Raw genomic sequence first — 12272 nt, 5'->3', positions numbered from 1 at the left:
CAAAGGAAAACTTAATCTGTGCCTTCCTTATTCTCATGTCCTTTCCATACTAATTACTCAATGTTCCTGGAAGTCTGAAAAGACATTGCATCTTCTAGACATATTGATTTCTATTATCATCATAGATTGAAGATACGAGATTTTGTAAGACAGTAGGTTTTCAAAACTCCATGCTCTGAAGATTCTTGAGTCCAGGATATGAAACAAGTGAAGCTACAGCTTTCATCTCATAGGGATTTAGCATAAATAAAGTTCAGAGCTGAGATTTCTAAGGCTGTGCCTTCTCACCTCAAAGATTGAGAGGTATTTTCTATCTTTGTCCACCATGAAAGAAATTCAAGGTGCAACCTAGATGAGCATTATGTTTTTGTGAATATCCCATCTAAGACTCAACAGCTGAAACAGTGCTCTCTCAAGTCTAGCAAAGATTCAGCAGTAGCTACGAACCATTTCACAACACAGGTTCTGCATTAGAAGTGAAGGAATGAACTTTGAGCTTTGGGGGTACATCACGCATTTCCTCTGCCACTTTGCTAACAGTGACCTGTTAGCAAATAGAGATGGAAGGGTTTTCAAAATCAAAAGTAGCTTTTGCTGTTTTACTGGATAAATACATGAGGCTTTGATTTAATGTATTTATGCCTGCCTCAACATTTGGTATCTAACCACCGTTTGTCTTCCTAGCTTTGCATAGACACTCCCTCTAAAACAATTCCTTTTCAGAGTGTCTTGCTTTGTGCCAGGCACTTTGTTTGCCATCCGCCCTCGCAGATGGAAATATGCATGCCTCTAACAAACATGACCTCGTTAGGCTGCTCGTCCTCCATGTCTGAGTGAGAGATGTAAAACATTACACCCACCACCCTGCAGAGGGTGAAGAGACTCCAATAGCATGTGTCTGCCATGCTGTGAGGTGTCTCTTGGTAACGTTGCCATGATATGATCAACATTTCAGCTACCTCTCTTCAGCATCTCATTATTGTTATAAAGTGTATGCTCGCCTGCTCACGCCTGCACCAATGCTTGCTCTCTCTTCACCTCCTGGAAATCACACCTGGGGGCTAAACGTGGTGCCACTGGGAAGCAGCCGTGGCACAGTGCATGATAGCAGTAGCTGTTCTGTTGGCAGTCGTTAAAAAGGGAACTTAAGAGATAAGTACAAGAATAGAAAGGTTGTGTGTGAATGGAAAAAAAAAAAAAAAAAGAAAAAGAAGATAAATGGAGGCTTGTAAATTGTTTTGATCTGTGACTTGACCCTAAAAGAAAGTTCTAAAAAATGTCTGCATCGGGTTTTACTGCAGCGTAAGTGGGATTTGTCTCATTTTATACAAGACACAAGAAAGTCATAAGTCTAAAGTCTGTGGGCATGACTAAAGAAGTGAAACATTAACCTCCAGAGGGCAATTCATCTGGCTTCCCTTAGATGCCTAATTGTGCTCTGGAGAAGCCTACTCATTCCTAGAAAAAGAGACTATATTAGTCTTGGCCCTCGAGGGCTCCAGGCAGTTGCTCACAGGGAGCTGCCTAATGCCACTGGATGTACCCTGGGGTCTCCAAGACACCTATATGGGGCAGGAGGGAGGACACAGGACCTAGAAGTGACCTGTGCTGTTCTGGCTGCCTGGATGCCCAGGACACCTCACAGCACATGAGCCACCTCTGTGTGAGCAGCTGAATGAACATCTTAACTTGCAGTTCCCTGTATCAAGGATGGTGAATCTTCCCACAAATACCCTAAATAACCGCACTGAGCTCATGGCCTTAATGAGAATAAAAAGTGTTCCTATTACAGCTCCAGGAACTCCAGGCAGCCAAGCCCCACCCCTGTTCCTCTGTCAAAATGTGCTGTAGGGCCAAATGCAAGGGCCAAGGACTGTTCCCAGCATGAATCACTGCTAAGGGCAACATTTCAGTGCCTTACAAGTTCCCTTCTCACCTTAAGTATCTTAGCGGAAGAGAGTTGCTGAGGGTATCCAAGGGACAGGCTGCCGAGACATGAGACTGGGAAGTGTCAGCAGTGAGCAAGGAAGGGCATGCAATTCCTTTCAGTCCATCCTAAGCCTTCTCTCCCCTTTTCTACACACCTGTGTAACTTCCAAACCCTCTTCATCTACTGCTGGCATCTCCGTCTGAATTCTGTAGCTGCTGCACAAAACGAAAGGAAAAATATGCAATTAGAATATTCTAAGATACCATTAGGAATAAAGAGGAAATTTTGTCTCCATATTCACATAAGATGCAGCTGGTGCTACAATCATTTCAAATGAAATAAATCTAGGCCCTTTCAGTACCTTTAAGATGGCTGAAGCCTGACCAAGGGCAACAGAATGAGCTGGCTTTAATCTTCCACCCTTCATCATCAGCGGCAGGATCCCACCGATGTGGTGGGATAAGGATTTAGCTACCAGAAACTTCATGTCTGTTTTCCAGACCAGGCAGTGTGGGTGACTGATAGCAGCTCTTAAGAAGTATTAGCTCACCGAGCAGTTGTTAGCACTAGACAAGCAAGACTTAAAAGACAGACAGCCTAAAAATCAAAAACAAGTTAGCACTCAGGACAACTTAAAAGCAGCTACTGATACCCTGTATCTCTCCTTTGTTCAGGGTGGCGAGGAGGCTGCCAACTGAAAGCGTATTCTCTCCTTTTAGGGTCTAAGTCCCTGCTGCTGGCAAATCGTTTTCATGTTTGGTAAACCAGCCAACTTGTGACCTATTAGTCGCTGACAAGTGAAGAGGGTACTCTTCTATCCTTAGGACAATAATAAAAAAATAATCGGCCAGATTTTCAAATCTGATCTAGCATTTCTGTGGTGCTCAGGACGTGAAAAGGAGCTGGCAAACATCCAGCTGCAAATGGCCAGCCAAAAATGCCTCTCCCGGTCACTCCATCTCACAGGGAGAGCAAAAATTCAAAGAAACAAGTGGAGATCTGTCCCATGCAAAGCTAAGCTTAACCCACATCACTGTGTCAGTGTAAGTGAAGAGTCTTAACCCATGGCCTGTGTATGGACTGCTGAGATAACCCAACTGGCCTCATCCTGGTAGCTGTCATTTTGTGGATCAATCTCGAGGAGGCTATGGGTCAATTAACAGAATCATAGAATTATTTTGTTTGGAAGAGACCCTCAAAATCATTGAGTCCAGCCATTACCGTAAGACTGGCACTAAACCATGTCCCTAAGAACCTCATCTCTGCACCTTTTAAACGCTTCCAGTGATGGTGATTCAACCACGTCCCTGGGCAGCCTGTTCCAATGCCTGACAACCTTTCCATGAAGAAATTTTTCTTAATATCCAACCTAAGCCTCCCCCGGTGCAACTTGAGGCCATTTCCTCTTATCCTGTCACTTACTACTTGGGAGAAGAGACCAACCCCCTCCATGCTACAACCTCCTTTCAGGTGATTGCAGAGAACGATAAGGTCTCCCCTCAGCCTCCTTTTCTCCAGGCTAAACAGCCCCAGTTCCCTCAGCCGCTCCTAATCAGACTTGTGCTTCAGACCCCTCACCAGCTTTGTTGCCTTTCTCTGAACTTGCTCCAGCACCTCAGTGTCTTTCTTGAAGTGAGGGGCCCAAAAATGAACACAGGATTCAAGGTGTGGCCTCACCAGCGCCAAGTACAGTGGGACGATCACTGCCCTAGTCCTGCTGGCCACACTATTCCTGATACAAACTAGGATGCTGTTGGCCTTTTTGGCCACCTGGGCACACTGGTAGCTCATGTTCAGCCAGTTGTTGACCAACACCCCCAGATCCTTTTCCACCAAGCAGCTTTCCTGCGACTCTTCCCCGAGCCTGTAGCGCTGTCCGGGGTTGTTGTGACCCAAGTGCAGGACCCGGCACTTGGCCTTGTTAAACCTCCTACAACTGACCTCAGCCCAATGATCCAGCGGGTCCAACTCCCTTTGTAAAGCCTTCCTACCTTCAAGCATCAACCCTCAATTCAATTACTCTGATTATAGCTTTCTGCCAAGCAGCATTTCTTGAGTCAATCTCTGGGCATATAGTGCTGTGCCTGAGGAAGGGAGAAGAGAGCTTATCTATGCCTCCTGATTTACATTTCAGCAGGAGTGGAAAAGAAAGGGAAAAAATGTTTGGAACTCCTGAACGTTTTTACCATTGCTCTTGATTCACAAGAAAACTGTAAACTGCTGTTTTTCCTTCCTTCCTGCTTGGAAATGCCTCTCCTGAAAGAGGCATGAGATTTCCATCCTCTTTAGCTGCTCTCCCTGTAGGTAAGGGAGCAAAGGCAGACCCAGAATTGGAGGTGTCTCTGGGCTTTGCTGGCAATCCAGAGAGGAAAGAAACATCTTTCCTGGCAAGGAAAATGTTGGCAGCATTAATCATTGCCAATGCCAAGTGCTAAGAAAAAGACAAACAACGAGGCAGATTTCAACAAACCAGAGATTTAAAACAGTGCCTCTGGCTTTGTGTTAATGACCTCCTGATACTTGGGATTGTGGAATAAGGGAAGGTTGGATGTGCATGGAAAGGGAAGGATTAAACGTTACCTTTACAGGCTTTCTTTATCTCTCACAAGGCTTCAAGGTGTAGTTTTGAAAAATGAAATCTGACATTCTTACTCCGTTCTGTGTTTTCAGGACCTGTAGCTTGAAGTAAAAGATCAAATATTATTTAACCATTTCACAAAATGATAAATGGGCATGGTGATCAAAGCTCAACACATTCTGGCCACCTTCTCTTAAAGACATGAGAGTTTCTAATGAAAACATCATACAATAATCCTCTGCCACAACTAAGACCTAGGAGAACCATGCAGTCTTACAGCAGTAAATATCTCAGTTTTAGATTTTGTGTAGACTCTTGCTTCCTTTGGCCAGATACTGGGAATCGCAAAGCATCCCTATAGGATTGATATACTTTACTTGTTGATTGGGTTAGTCCGAAATTTTCCTTCAAAATTATTTTTGGTGAAAACCAATGTAGCATTTATTTTTCCAGTTAAATATTTGCTTTCTGAAATGAATGTTGAATCTATTGAGAAAGCAATTGAAATTAATTGAAACCTTGCCCCTAGGACCTTATGAAAGTTGTGGTTCACCGGTTCTCCTCCCTCCGCTTGATTCCTGCCCTGCCTCACCCTCACCGTTTACTCCAGGGAATGTGGCTTCTCAGCAGCCAAGCCGCATGGGCTGCTACAGGCAGCGCTTGCCCAGTGACCGTGCTGTGTGTGGAATGGATGGGGATGTGAGAGAGCTAATAAACATCTCTCAGCACTCACTGCAGAGTACATTTGTTCTTGGTAGTGTTTTTTGTTTGTTCATTTGCTTTAAACAAAAAATGATAAACTAGACGTTTCTGTTCTTTTTTTTTTCCCAGAAAATCAAATTTTCCTTGCAAAGCAAAAGTGAAGTGTCCATTTTCTACTCAGCTGGTACAAACTATTTTTGCACCTGTGCCATTTGGCACTAGATGCAATTATTATTTATCTGTATTACCATAGTGCTTAGGAACCCTGACAGAGACCAGAAACTCATACAAACCAGAACAACATTTATTTTGTGAATCTGAGGTAATCAAGCTTTTAGCTGACAAATAGCAAATCCACACCTTTGTTTACCAAAACCCTTAGTATCTTTCAGACCACAATGAGAATTTAAAATACAGACAAATTAAAATAGAGATGTGTTGAGGTTTCTTATCTCTAAGATAATAAATCTGAAAAAATGCCAGTACACATGCAACATGTACACCAGATACAACTGGAAGCAGAGACTTTTTAGTAATTCAAACCAAGAACAAGATCTTACTGCTCTATACAAATACAAAATGGAAAAAGTAGGGATTTTATGGCTTTGTGTTAGATTCAGCATTATCGAACAAAGCATAAGCTCAGACTGAAAGCTCTTATTTGTTTGGGGCCTTCAGTGTTTATTGTCTGACGGCTAATGGGGAGACTGCCTCAACTCTACATGCTTCTTGGGTTTTGTTTCTTTAGTTAGCTGTTGTTTTTGTTAATCTTGCAGAAAAAAAAAAAATATATATATATATATATTTGAGAGTATTACCCACCCAACAATGTATATGGAAATTATCAAGGCGTATCGGTAGTTGTTGGGTGATACACACACATGCATACACATATACACAGAATAAGACTGGAAAGAAAGACATCTGAAGCAATGTACCAATGTACCAATGAAGCTGCTCTCCCATGAATCCCAGAGATTTTCAGAGTCCAGCAGCCTGAAAACCTTACCTGTCAGGCTCCTCTATATCAATCAGATTATTTAGGAAGAGCATTTGGAAGACTATTTTTGCCTTCATGTTGGCATTTCAAAACTTTCCCCAGAACCAGCTCAAGAGTTTTAAAGAGAGTGCCATGTGGGAGGGGAGATATATTGCTGAGCAAGAGCAGGAATAGCACGGGAAGGCTGTCTGCCAGGTTTTGCCTCGTCATCCTGAAATTCAGATTTGAGTGAGTCATGAGTCACTTTCATGGATATAAAAGTAGGAATTTGTGCAAACCTAAGTAGAGCTATGGGCTTTTATTTCCAGCTCCCTGCTGGCTGCTCAGCTCCAGCTTTTCTTGACTGCTTCTCCATCTCAGTCTTTGATTTTCTCAGCCCTCATCTGCTCAGCAATTTTCTGTTTTATCTCCGCAACCTTGCTAGTTTTGTCGCTCAGATGCTGCAGGCAAAACAAGTGCACTGATGTCCAGAGAAGAAAAGGCAGGATGGGTAGATCAGATTAAGATCATACCTCTGTCAAGTTCATACCTGAGCCCTGGCTGACCTACTGAATTGACTGGGGGTGTCTCACCCCTGTGTGCCCCAACCAGTCCCAACCACCCCAGAGGTGGGGCTGTTGTCTCTCTGACAGTGTTCAGGAGGGAGGTGAGAAGGAAAGGGAGGGAAGTATTCATGCAGGACAGAAAATGAGATGGGAGATTTCCCTGTCTCTGGGATTAATGGCCTTCACCAATAAATGCTAAGGCAAGTTCAGACAGGAATCCAATCTCATTCAAGTGTTGAGAGAGAGAGAGAGAGAGAGAGAGGAAAGAGAGACAGAATTAATTCCATATGATTGTTCTGATCCTTGTGTAAGGAAGAGTCAATACTTCCCAGAGCAGAAGCAGATGGGTCAGGCAGTAGTGTTGGCAGTGTTGGTCAAAAACTCATCAGATGTGAACAGACCTCAAATCCCTTCTCTGATTGAACTGTGGCCAGGGCAAAAGACATATCTATCCCCAAATTCAGTTCTCTTCTACCAGTGCACATGACACTAGTTCCTGGCCTGTTTGACTTAGGAAAAAAAGGCCTTGACCATTACTCATTGCCCTTTCAGATAACAGTGTAAAGGTCTCCTCTGGTCTTGATAGCTATTAAAAAGAAATTAATTAAAAAGTCACAGGGACTGTGATTTATGCTAACACTGTGAACACTGTCAACAGCCAGAAAGTAATATGCAAGCACCTGCTGGATGATTAACAGTGAGCATCATCCCCCCGTGCCTGCAGAGAGGCCACTTTCAAGTTAGCAAGTAAATCTCCAGGAAAAACATCTTTATTTTTATTTGTGTAACCACTGCCCTGTGGCCTCTTTTTTGAAGCTCTGCTGTGTCATGGAAGAGAATGAGGAAAGTGCTCTTGGCCTTTTCTTTAAATTCATATGGATGGATATGTGGGTTTTTTCTTCTTGTACAGAAGTGATTTAAATCAGTACATTGGGAAAAAAAAAATTCTGCATAAAGAGTTTTACAGAACTAGTGGATCAGAGGATTTGTTTTCTTCTTTTACTATGTTTTCTTTCAGGTTACAAAGCACAGTAACTGAGTCTTTTTGTTTCTTACAGTTCTACTGGTTTATCTTTTCCTTCTTCTCGCTACTTCCACAAAGTTTGCAAAACAGTCAACTGTACCCCCTCAGCTAATTATATGATAATGCCTTAAGACTTTTGATGAGGGGAAAAAAGTGTGGTTAGGGTTCTGCTTAGCTATTTCAGAAGCTCACTTTTATATCTTCACACAAATTAGAGAGAATGTACACAAAGGGTCAACATACAGTTCGGAAGTAAATTGAACAGTGAACAATGCATTTAAGGTTTTCAAGTGTCCATAGGAGTGAATTTTAGTCAGCAATTTCACTTAAGAAATGGTAGCTGATTGCAGATTAAACTAAGTGGAGGTCATAAAAATATGTGCCATACCATGGTTGCTTATTAGCCATTGTGAAACAGAAATAATTTGATCCACCCACAACACTACCTCAGGTTATCCACCTGGGAAAGGTACCCAGGGAATAAGGCTTCTGTACTACTGATGTAAATTGTCAAAGCTACATCTGCTTTGGAGTACAGTGTTACAAAACTACTCATGATCAAGATCTGTCCAGGTATGCTGTTATCGAGAAAACAGCTTTCTCTTTGGGGAGGAAACAATAATGACATATAACCAAAAGTCCAGTCATCTTGGTAACCTGTCTCCAAAAATGGATGAACTCAGATAGGTAGGCATGAGTACAGGAACATGAATACTCCAGCATGGTATACCCTCAGTATCCAAAAATGACTATCACATTGATATTAAGAAAAAAAGGTATGGTATGTCTAAGCAATAAATTAAATTATAGGAGGTTACAGTTAGCTAAGTTTAGATGTGCTGCGATGTAGGAGTAGCAGCAGGAACGACAATTTAGCAGGAAATACTGCTTTGGTCTGCAACTCTGTGTACTTCTGACTACAAATTGTGAGAAGCAAATGGAAAGAAGACTATATTTGAGGAAGCCTTCTTGGGATTAAGCATTTATAACATTTCCACAGGCACATCTTCCTTACTTTCACCTCATCCTATAGCTCATTTCAACAGCCAGAAAGTAATATGCAAGCGCCTGCTGGATGATTAACAGTGAGCATCATCCCCTCGTGCCTGCAGAGAGGCCACTTTCAAGTTAGCAAGTAAATCTCCAGGAAAAACATCTTCATTTTTATTTGTGTAACCACTGCCCTGTGGCCTCTTTTTTTGAAGCTTGTTGCTAAGTCTTTCAACAGCTGTAAACATCCAGATGTCTCTCTTCTCAACTGAGAGAGCTTTCTGAACAGTTCTCCTAGCCTGCACTTCCGTGGTTCGTAACACGAACCATCTTTTCGTGGGGTAGAAAGTTACTTCGTGCAATCAGCAGGTGAACATTTTGTGGATCATTAGGCAGCCTAGCATATGAAGATTTTTTTTGAGGACCATAGGGCATAAGGAGGGTAGGGATGGACATTTTTAATCTGGCATATCCTAAATCCTGAATGCTTGTATAATTTATGCTCATGTACAGATTCCTTGGTAAAAGGACAAAACAAAATCTGATAATGTTTCTTTTAAGCAAGTCTCAACAAAATCGCAGTTCTTGCTTGCCAAATAATGAGGCTGCTGTTTTTCCTTCTTTTTTAAGGCATTACATGAATTTTTATAGTATTGGGTTATCGTCCTGGGCAACGGCCTGTAATTTGAGTGACTGAACATACTGTCTTTGTTTTGACTTTGAATGGGGTTGGTTTTAAATAAATTACAAATAACAAATAACAAGAAAAACACAGCAAAAAAATACGGAAGTATCCATGTGACCAGCCCAGAGAAGACTAGCCTTTTGTATCCAAGTAAATCTTATGGTGGGAGGTGGATCTGCTCACATTGCAAATGTCAATTAAAAATCCGGGTGATGACCACAAATTTCACATGCTTATCATGCCTATGATTTTTGTGCTTCTTTACACTTTTCATTGTGAGTTTTTCTCAAGCAGCAGAGAAGGCCTTGTCTGCAGTAGGAAGGTCATACATAGTCAGATGAGGAAGACACGTGAGGCCTTCAGCATGGATGAACCATTGGAGCCACCTACACAAAAGAGCAGGGGGCCCATGAAAGGTAATAGGGTGTTCAGGCCACCATAGGTACATTTCCCTACTCAAGGAATGGGAGGAAGATTGATACCCAGGGCTAAAGGACAAACTTCTTCTGGTAGAGAATTTGTAACAGGGTCTCTGGCAGCTACATGGGCACGGGGTTGCCCGTTCCATGAGACAGATTCACTTTTCCTGGTTGGCACATGCAGATTATTTGTGGTTGTCAGCTGGACTGTCTTGGTCCAACTCTCTCTTCAGCTGGCAGGGCGCTGGAGAGGGGCTGCACAGAGAGAGGCTCCTCTTGGGCACTGCAGAACCTACTTCCTGCCCTAATGGCGTGTGTACCCACAAAATATGGTATGCAGGCTGTGCAAGTGCTCCAGGAAGGGACAAAGAAACCATTCCATAATCATCATAGCCACCTTAAGGGACAGTTTTCTGGATTTACTCCTCCAATTTCATACCAAGCCTTGTAGTTGCAGACTGAGCAGCTCCAGCAGTCCCGAGGAGATGCTTTTGGAACTGATGACTGGTATGAACAAATATTTAGGGGATTAAAAAAACAACTCTGGTATCAAAACAAATATTTCTTTATTAACTTAGGTCAAGGCCCACAAACTTCAAATTAATAAGAGTTTTATCCCTGTTTTCTGTTTTAGAACTGATCCAATTAGGGTTCAGTCCTTTTGTGGTTTAAACGAAATCCTGTGCTGTAAATCGTATAATAAAATATAGGTGATTTAGGGATGTGTGCAAATGAAAGGATGGGCTAGCAATATAAATGCACCGAGGGGAATTAGAAATACAAGATTAAATTATAATTTAAATGACAAAAAAATAAGCAGCGGTTTGGTTCACATAAAGTAAGTAAGGAAAATACTTCAAATATAATTTTTATCTTTGCTATATTTCTTTGAAAACTGAAATTGTTTGTAGCTGGCTGAAGATCCTGTGGGAAAACATCTACCTTTTAGCAGTATTATCTTCTCAGTCTGTTCCTATGCCTTTTGTGTACTGCTGTTGTGACAGCAGATCAGTTACAGCTATTCCAGTTTCCAATTGAATTTGGATTAATGGGTCATTTTAAGGTCTTCTCTAAATCAGCTCTGTGCTCCTCATAAATTATATTTGAATCACAGTATTTTGGAAGTAAAGAAAATGTTTTCTAAAGCCGATACATTGCTATAGAATTTTTATAGCCTTGTGGTGCCTTTATCCTTTTTCCGATGGAAAATGGAGAAAAATGTAGTCCAGGATACTGTACAAACTTTCTCTGTTTAGCTGTATGGTGTTAATATTTCATTCTGGTTCTTCACAGCATATAAACTTGAAGTTTAGTGAAGTAAATGGGGTAGCTGGAATTCACAAACATAGCTGCAAATCCTATTAGCAGTTAAACACAGCAGGTCTGAAATGCTCCCTAGCGTGCATGAAAACTACCACATGAACACAAAGTAGTCTCTTTGGGTTGAATGACATTTACAACTTAGAGGTAAAATAACTTTGAGAAATTTTTCTATTTAAGCAAGTCTACTTTTTCCAGAAAGCGCCCACTAAGTCACTTGAAATTTGACACTCAATAGATGAGAGACAAAAACAGCCAAGAGCGGTTCAAAACCGCCGAGATGTCTTGCTCACAGGCAAGTTGGGTTGTGACAACAGACGGTTGGTTACGTGGCAACTGGAGAGAAGCAGGAGTGTGTTTAGCTTCCAGCAGCACTAAAGTAAACAGGTAAGAGCGTGAGGCTGGATGGGGATGTATATCTATTTTGTGCTGGAAAGTGCTGTTTGGGATATCTAAACACATTCCCAGTGTATGCTCTTCCATCCAACACCTGCTTGTCACATCCATGCCCAGATCCAATTCAGTCCTATAAGCAACCTTATTCTAGCTGCTATAACACAACCACTATGCAAGAAGAAATCCAGTACTTTTTTTTCAAACTATCAGTACCAGAGGCTCAGCAATAGACACTGCAGGGATTTCACTATATGGCTGTGATCTGCACTGTATTCATAGGATCATGTCCCCTATTCCATCCTGATGTGATGAGCAAACTTCTTGTTAATAATGCACAGACTTTAAAATCTGACCACCTCTCTCATCTGCTTCACAACAAAGGCCACAATGTTGTATCTTTCTAGACAAAAAGGGAACAAAATAAAATAGAAAAGTAGCTTACCTAGAAGGATTTGCCCTTACTTAGAGACACATAGTCATGACAAATGCAGCATTTTCCTTTGTAACTTGTTCCAACAACTAACAGCCTCACAGTTGAAAATGTCTGTCACTGTTTCTGGTTTGAATGCAGTTGGATTTAATGTCCAGATATAAAGACTCTTTTTTTTTTACTTCGCCCCCCCCACACACAGGAAATTACACACAGAAACTCAATCTCCCTTCAGTCTGTTTTTGAAGAATTA

The 12272-nt window shown here is 41.8% G+C and overlaps 1 long non-coding RNA gene across 1 annotated transcript; it reads right to left on the bottom strand.

Moving 5' to 3' along the window:
- Positions 1-2015: 2015 nt before the first annotated feature.
- On the bottom strand, positions 2016-12243 carry LOC139826996 (uncharacterized). Its single transcript, XR_011737168.1, has 3 exons — positions 12032-12243; positions 4511-4609; positions 2016-2145 (listed from the first exon to the last, which is right to left on the bottom strand). It is a non-coding gene; the product is annotated as an uncharacterized lncRNA (long non-coding RNA).
- Positions 12244-12272: the final 29 nt, after the last annotated feature.

The sequence above is a fragment of the Patagioenas fasciata genome, chromosome 1, assembly GCF_037038585.1.
Source record: "Patagioenas fasciata isolate bPatFas1 chromosome 1, bPatFas1.hap1, whole genome shotgun sequence".
NCBI classification, from domain to species: Eukaryota; Metazoa; Chordata; class Aves; order Columbiformes; family Columbidae; genus Patagioenas; species Patagioenas fasciata.
Note: the sequence above shows the minus strand (reverse complement) of the source record. Positions and strands in the feature narration are given on the sequence as shown.